The sequence below is a fragment of the Equus caballus genome, chromosome 30 (genome assembly GCF_041296265.1).
Source record: "Equus caballus isolate H_3958 breed thoroughbred chromosome 30, TB-T2T, whole genome shotgun sequence".
NCBI classification, from domain to species: domain Eukaryota; kingdom Metazoa; phylum Chordata; class Mammalia; order Perissodactyla; family Equidae; genus Equus; species Equus caballus.
The window spans coordinates 30,744,961-30,753,912 of NC_091713.1; the positions used below are offsets into that span (position 1 = coordinate 30,744,961).

General features: G+C 36.8%; 1 long non-coding RNA gene across 1 annotated transcript in view; it reads left to right on the forward strand.

The window, feature by feature from the left end:
• LOC138921541 (uncharacterized) overlaps positions 1 to 3,376 on the forward strand; it is a 66,329-nt gene extending 62,953 nt beyond the window's left edge. The window contains exon 2 of the long non-coding RNA XR_011434180.1: positions 1,492 to 3,376. This is a non-coding gene — a long non-coding RNA (uncharacterized lncRNA). The remainder of the gene's footprint in view (positions 1 to 1,491) is intronic.
• Positions 3,377 to 8,952: the final 5,576 nt, after the last annotated feature.

Sequence of the window (8,952 nt, forward strand, 5' to 3'; positions counted from 1 at the left end):
AACTTGGCTTTTATAAATTTGTCCACAATTAGTCTTTTTCTTCTTCCCTGATTACGTGGTGACTGTTTCATCCTCCTTGACTGTCCCAAAGGTAAAACAGTTCATATATGTTCTCTCTCCTCAGAGGGCCTTGCTGTCTTTTGGAATTTGGTTTCCAAGTTGCTTTGGTCTTGCATTCTTGGTCTCATACTGTAGATTTTTTTGATGGCTTACAACACAAAAGTCTCAGTGGTGATGGAAGAGAGGTGAGCTGAGCAGATTATGTTACTCAAGAACTCCTGTGGTTGTAGGTGGGTAGGGGTATATCATGAAAGGAAATATAGGTTGTTTTTGTCTGTGTAGACATCTTGATGCATATATATATATATATTATCTTTTTTTGAGAAAGATTAGCCCTGAGCTAACATGCGCAACCAATCCTCCTCTTTTTGCTGAGGAAGTTTGGCCCTGAGATAACATCTGTGCCCATCTTCCTCCATGTTATATGTGGGATGCCTGCCACAGCATGGCTTGATAAGTGGTGCATAGGTCCGTGTCCAGGAGCTGAACCAGTGAACCCTGGGCTGCTGAAGCAGAACACATGAACTTAATCACTGTGGCACTGGGCTGGCCCCTTGATGATATTTTTATATACTGCTAATAAAAGAGTGAGACTATTTATAAAGGTCTTTGTATAAGGCCAAATCTCTGTGTTATACCCTGGTAAATTCAGTATTTTAAATTCTAAATCAAAAGTTTATTAAAAAATATATTCATAGTTCACTTGCTACTCATTTAAACTCCAACATCTGAAAGCTAAGAAAAATAAAAGGCCCAGTGGAACACTTTGTTCTATAGATGTCTCAGGAGTTTAGTTGTTATTGCACTAACCAAATAAATTTAAACTGAAAATTGAATCTCCAAATTACATTTATATTGCATCATATTTATTAAATTTATACTTAGTAAATGGCATATGTATATAATTATAGTCATAAATTCATTAAATTGATATATAGAGTTAATTTCTCACTGAAGTCTGGTAAAAATAAATGTAATCTAATTACTGAATCAAAGTTTATTAAAAAATTCATCAACAGTTCACCTCCACTCTTTCCTCATGATATACAATCTTGAATCTCTGTGACTTCTTAGAATTCAGTCAGTTATTAAAATGTCTGATAATTTGAATGGCTTTGAGGGATTTCTCTCTGATCAGCCTCAAATCAGTAGTTAGCTTCAAGTATATTTTGCTGCTTTCCATCCAAATCTGTTTTTTGTTTACAAAGATGAAAAGATCAAATAGAATATATAAACTTAGACACAGAGAAAAAGACTAATCAAATGTGAGTTAACACGTTTGACCTGGAAGAGAACACAGATTATAATTTGTTTCTGAAAAGAAAAAGATAATAGCCAAAGCAGCTATATAACACTCTAAACTTAAAAGGTAGGTTATAAGGACCACCATGGAAACCTCTTGTCATTCCAACAACTATCTTCTTCTTCCAGGATCTCTCATCCTTTATGGATGGAACGTATGGGCACCACGTGAGCAGCAGGCGGCTACATGTTGTTGTCACAAGCTATTCTCCACCCTTCCCAGTTCTCCTGGACTTGTGTTGGACTCCTGGACTGTAATTCCCTTGGTTTCTCCATGACGGCATTGGCAGATGATTGAATGTGGGCCAGGCCACATTTGCTTTGATAGACTTCAATTCTCTACAATAGTTCAGGAGTATTCAGTTTTACTGAAAACTTGGTGAATAATTTTTAAAAGTTGCAACCTAGGAGTGGAAGATTTGTCCAGACTGTATATTACATATAAGAGTAGTTCAAGCAAAAGCATGTTATAACTAATAAGCGTGTATAAAAGCACGTATATTACATATAAGAGTAGTTCAAATGAAAGGCGTGTTAAGTCCTTCGTAGGTTGTACTCCTCATAGGCATCTGCTAATTAAGTCTCATTTCTCCTCAAGTTTTTCCCTCACTTGATCCAGGAGAAAAACCCTATCCTCAGCTTTTGGCCTTGGGCTAGGATCCATTTTATTTCTTCTTCCCAGCCACCAGTGTTATGTGTTCTGAGGTCAAGATGGCTCAGTTTACCTACTCTGTAGTCATGGGGTAGGGAATGGGAAGAAGGGAAGAAGAACATGGGAGGATGAGTGAGGGAACACTGGCTGCAGCAGAACCATCTACAGTGAGGTGTAGCACTCCACACCGAAAGAACATTCCAGGGTGGGCTTTGTTATGCCAAGTTTTATTTCCTTCAACATCTACGATATACCACTGCAAGGTAGAGGGTAAACATTCTTCCTGATTCAAGTGGAACCAATTTAGTTACACAAACACACTGATCCACAAACACAGCTGCCTATCCCCACCACCACCCCTACACACAAATGCACACATCTCCAAAAGAAAACACTAATTGTCCTTAAGCAGACAATCTTGATCAGTAGGTTCTAGTTGAGATAAGCACAACACTGCTAATAGACAAAATAATTTTGTGTGGTATGAACAATATTTTAATTCTATTTTATTAGTTATATACCTGTTATAGATTTTTTCTCTTTTTCCAGCTTTATTGAGATATAATTGACATACAACATTGTATAAGTTTCAAGTATACAATGTGATGATTTGATACACATATGTTTTGCGAAATGATTATCACAGATAAGGCCCTGGGGGGGTCTTTCACTTATATATACTGTCTTCCATTCCAAATTAGTTCTGTGTTTCTTATCTAACCGAGAATCTATCCTCTAAATGTACTCCGGTGTGTAGGAATGGAGCACAGTGAGGCAGCCAAACAGGAGCTGTGCTCAGGCGACGTCTTGTGGTGTGTTTGTGTGGTCTGGGCAATGAGAGGTGTGCCCATTTGAAGGAGAAAGATCCTCACTTTAGCCATGAACTCAGGCACGCAAAGAGTTCAGTGGTTTGGTAATTGGTGGCGGGGCGGCGGGGGGGCATAGGAGTGCAGGAAAAGATCAGAGAAACATCAGATGTGTGATGCAAATCCACTAATTCCTCTAGGTTAGATTGCTAGTTAAGATTAAAATTTTAAAGTCAAATACTTTTAGTAATATAGGACTATCTACCATATCTTCAATGAAACAAATATAAATGTACTGCCGATTATAAACAACTGCATTCTTCTCATTGAAACAATTATTTTCTTTTCAGAATTTGCTTTATAACTTTAATTTTTAATTTAAGCTTTTCAAATGGAATAACATTAGTTCTTCTCTGTGTATTTATATTTATGGTTATGTTCTATTTATCGTAAGTGCTACCAGCTTTCCCTTTGTGATAGAATGTTTAATTTGTCTTAAATAAATTTGTTCAAATGTAAAAGTTATTTGAATAAAAATATTAATTAAATAATGTAAGCGAATCAAGATATGACAAAATTATGAAGGTCGTTTGAGAATTATATCAACTTGAAAAACACTGGCTTTAGGGGGAGAAAGGTTTAACTGCGAGGTAGTCTGAGTAGAATTCTACGCACACTTGGAAGAGCCCATCACCTGGTTCTGCAGGCCAGGCCTTTACCAGGCATCCCGGGCCTCTCTGGGTTAGACATGGGGCCCATTTCAGAGGCATCCACCCACTGGAGTGCTCACAAGAGTCTGCACAGTTCGCACATAACCACTTCTCTGTACCTTGGGTCAAATTTCATTTCTAGCTAGGTGTCTTCAAACTATTCTTCCAAAGGATTTCCGGAGGAAAAGTCATTGGATAAACTGTGCATTTTCCTTGGAAAAGTCTGCCTTTTAGAACAGAAAGAGTCAACTTGGAAACGAAACCACTTTGGGTTTGAGTTTCAGAATTCTAGTTTTAAGTCAGCTATGGGGGAACTTGAGCAAGATTCTCAAATTTTCTGTGCTTCCTTTGTGCAAAATTAGAACTTCCAAAGGAAGTTATGAGTATTAAATGAGAAGCTACATGTATATGCGTGTGTGAGATATACATACAGATACATAGCCTCTGACCTGAAGAACAAAGGGGTTGTTGATCTGTTATAGTCATCTTCATGAAAATGGGCTTGAAATTCAGCCTGAGTGAAAGAAAGAAGAGATTCCCTCTTCTTTTGATTCTTTATGAAGAGGGTCAAATGGAATAATCATTAAGTTTCTTTCAGTATGGAAATGTTGACCTTACTATTCTTAAGGTTGAACATGAACTAAGAAAAAGGAAAATATGATATGACAGAAATCCTTGCCAGAGAGAAATAATACGTGGAGAGCTCATTGCTTTCTAGCCAGGTGGATTCAAGGAAAGGGTAAAGTAGCAATACTGAGTGGAAGCAGGCAGAAATACATATGACACATGTCTAAGCCAAAGTTCTTTGAATGGGGGCTGGGAAGTGAGGATCTTCAGTAACTTGAGGGGAAATCCGGAAGAAAGGGATTATGATGCTGTCTGTGTGGCACACTGGGAGGAGGCCACAGATGTGTTCTTTATCAGTTTGAGTTTGGTAATATAGCAGTGGTGTCCAGGTAGATGAAACAGAGACAGTTTTCCTGCTTTCCTGTGACCAGCATATGTTGGACAGGAGATGCAGTTTCCCCATGCATCATTAAGCAGCTACAGAGGTGCTGGAGTCAGGACAAAGAGGCTGCCTTGCTTGCTTGACTTTATGACTTTATGGGAGGCAAATGCCATGTGTGATGCACTCTACTGGGGTGGGCTTAGCTCACATCTAAAAGGACAGGTAGTAGGACCATAACGCCTTCACTGTCATTATTTCTGGGACTAGACAAAGACAACCTTTTAACAGGAGCAATTGAGATTCCAGAAAGTACTCAAGAATTCAAAATTCACTCTTTCCCACTGCTTAGGGTTATGTAAGTGACCCTCCCCCCATACATTCAGATGCCACGTCTAAGAAGGTTAGGAAGAAGGGAAGCAAGTCAGAGAAACTGAGTAGTTACAAAAATAAAAGTCTTTTTTTTTTTAAAAGAAAGTATCTAAAATAGCACTGAGAAAGCATTGAACTTTGAATTGACTGACTCACAGCATAGACTATTTAAGTGTGAAGATACCGAGATAATATTAATTGGCAAACTTAAGTTTCTGTTCTTCTAAAAATGGTTGTGAGCAAAAGATCAGATCAGTTATGGAAAAATACAGATGCTACGTTTTCTCGGCAAATCTGAACAATAGTATTATCAAATTTTGACCACACCTCACATATATCACAGTGCTAGATTTATAATAAACTGCTAATTTCCTTTACCCTATACAATGCTTAAAGAGACAAATGAAGGTATTCTAATAAGAAGCTCATATGTCCACAGCACAAGTTATAAAGCCATGCCCCTTATATATCCTTCTTATAGTATTGTTTCAGTGCATAAGAATAAGATTTTATAAATTGAAGAAATAATAAAACAGGTCTTAACAGTTCCTCTGTAAATTTCAAATGCCGATAGACCTTACTCGCTGACAAGCAATCCTACCGTGTTTTTCTGGTTATTTCTGGGGAAAGACTTAACTCCTTCCTGTGGAAATGAAGCTGGGAGGATATGAAGTCTCTCCTGTAATCTCTCACCCATGTAGAGAGAATAATCTGAAAATGGGGCATCCATGATAAGAAACAGGAAAATCACGTCCTGGTGACATTTTCTTTGAGCCACTGATCAAGCTGTGTTTAAAGCCAGTCCTGTTGCTAGAATTTTCAGTTATGTGAAATAATATATTCTCTTTGTCGATAAACTGGTTTAGGGTAGGTATTTTTAAATCTTTATCTCAAGCAAAACTCACTGATAACAGCAACAACAACTATGGACAGAGTAAAGGGTCTGCAGTGGTGGTTTTAGGAAGATGCCGAAATTGAAAAGATTACATGGCCTTAAGGATGGTATTTCCCCAAAGCATCCTTATGGCAGGATGCAACCTTTATGGTGTACCTCCAGGAAGGGAACCTAGGGGATCTGGACATTAGTCCTGTCCCCTATCATCTCATCTAGATTTATACACATTTTATGGAGTATTGAAGTTCATAATTTTAAAAGAATCAATGAATGACATTTGGTGAAATTTACAGAAATTAAGCAGCCTGGGTTTCGCTCACTTACTTCAGTTTGCCAAAAAATAAAAGCATAAACATCCCCATTCACTCTAACATTAATAATGTTTTAATTTCTTGCATACTTTTCATTAAAAAACTATCGTTTTCCTTTTAGTTCCATTGTTTTCAATCCTTTTTTATTTCTTATTCTTCCTAACCTGGCCTGCAAAAAGCACTTAGCTAAGAGATTTATTCTGTGTTTGTTTGAGAACATTCTGAGACTAGTTACAAGCAATCACTCTTGAAAGAAGTGGAGAGAGCAGCCATATGCTAAACATTCAGTATTTCCCCATTAAGGAAGGGAACAGAATGGCATTTCAAAGTCCTTCATTCTTTCTTCCATCTCAGCGTTATGTGCTTCCATCCTAGGAGATTTAATGAGAATGCTAATTCAAGAGAATGCTTCCAATTAAGCAGTTGAAGACAAAAAAGCAATACAAAACACTTAAACTCTTTTTAAAGTCAACTTTCATTTCTGCACTTCTTACTCTATACTTTTTTCCTTAGGCTACTTTATGAACGCCCATGGCTTCACTCGTCACTGACAACTGATTATAAAATTATTTCTCTAGCCCAGTGTTCTCCTCTAAATCCCAAACGTATTTGGCCAGCCACTAATTTTATCTCTTCTTTTAAATGTTTTAAAAGTAATGCAGACCAGGAATGTCCGAAGTTGAAGTGATTTCCATCCTCTTCCCATGACTGACTCTCTCCATTTATTTCTGTTCAGGAAACTGAGGGATATCTGTGTTACAACCCCGTGTTTAATCCATCTTAGCTCAAGTTTACCACCTATATATCTCACAAATCTGTTCAGTTCTCTCTGTTCTCAGGGTAGCTAGTGATCTGTTCAAAATACACATCTAAGCATGTCACTACCATCCCCTCACCCCACACATACTATGTTTGAAATAGTCAATGTCATGGCAATGTTACCAGGACAAAGGTCACTGTCCTTAAAATTGCCTAAAAAATGCTTCATGGTCTAAACTTGCTCTGTCCAATATGGTGGCCACAAGCCATATTGTTTTGAAATAGGCCTAGTCCAAATTGAGATGTGCTGTAAGCATAAAGTAGATGCTGAATTTTAGAGACTTTGTATGAAAAAAGAAAGTATATAAAATACACCAGTAATAGTTTTTATACTGATTACATGTTAAAATGATAGTATTTTGGAAACATTAATTTCCAAACCTAAAAGGTACAAATATCCTGTAAAATACTGCATGCTATAACCTCAGGTGTCATATGCCTATAACTTGTTTTAATTCGATTTATTTTCCCACCAGCAAATAATTTTGTGATGATCTGAGGTCATTCATCCAGATAGCAAAAACTAGCACTAAGATTCATATATCTAAATATTGGGCTTAGAACAGGAATTTTTTTCCTGACTTGCAATTTCACTTTTAAAATGAAACTTTTTCCTCCTAAATATCAAGTCCTTCTTTTTCTTAAGGATGGATGCCATGAGGTGTTGTACAATTGTTCTCTTGAATCTTTCACATTCTGTTTAGATATGCGGGTGTATATTTTAGTTCATTTAGGTGTTTTCCTTTTATTGCTCTCAACCATTTTATGTGTCAACCAGAAAAAGGCAAAACAATAGAAAAATGAACAAGCGATACAAACAGGCGATTTTTAGAGTGGAAAACCAAATTTCTAACTATGATGAAGAGGTGCTCAAATATATACTCATTTAGAGAATTGCAAATTAAGACAACAAAGTCATATTACTTTACAGCCATCAGATTAGCAAACATTATAAAGCAGAACAATATTAAATGTTGGAAAAGATGCTAGAACGTAGGAATCCTCATGTATCCTCTTGGGGATGTAGACTAGAAAAGTCATTCTAGAGAGTTAGCTGCCAGAAGTTAGTCAAATTAAGTGCATGCACACTCTATGACCAGCAATTGTGCTCCTGGGTATATAGGTGAGGGAAATTCCCATACAGAGGCATACAGGAAACTCACGGGAGGATTGTTATCCCAGCATTAGCCTTAGAAGCAGGAAGTTGTGGGCAACCATGGTGTCTATTGCTGGTGGTGTTGATAAATACAATGTTGTGGATGCACACTTTGGAAGCAATTGACTGAAATACACAAAATAACACGGACCTGTCTTAAAAACATAGTGCTTTACGAAAGAAGAAAGAAAGGTAGTAAAGTCTATGGCACAAATCCCATTTATGCAAGTTAAATATACACAAAACAATACACATGAAATAATACAGTGTTTTAGAAGGAGAATACAATGTTCAGAATAATAAAAAGGTATGCCCAAAAGAATTTAGACTAGTTGTCTAAGGGGGTAAAGGAATAAATAGGGGGAATTAGGACCAAAAGTGAAACAAATTCAATGAGAGAGGGGCTATCTAGCACAGTCAGTGATGACAGTATGCCATGAACAAAAGAGAATAATTAACTGAACCTGTAAATCAGGTTTAAAAAATGACAGCAAACTAAATGGGATTTAGAAGATCAACTTCAGGAGTCATTTCCTTGCCCTTGAACAAAAATAAGTAAACAAACAAGCAAATATTTAATAATAAAATAGTCTTTTATTATTAACTGAAAAGATAGATTCTGGAGGATATACCCTGAAAAATTTGCCTAACTAATAAGGCAAGAAATGAAAGATTTGGAAGAGTTCCTTAATCAAGGAATTACAAGAGAAATTGTTTCTGAGATAACCCACAAATGATCTTATTAGTTGATAAAAACAATTAATGCAGATACAGACACAGACAGACTCTTGTAAATTTTCTGATTTCCAAGAACATCATAAGAATAAAGAATCTTACTACAATAGAAAATAGAATCACCTCAGCTGCTGGCTTTTCTTCTGCAATGTTGGAAACCAGAAAATCGTTTTCAAATGACATAATTA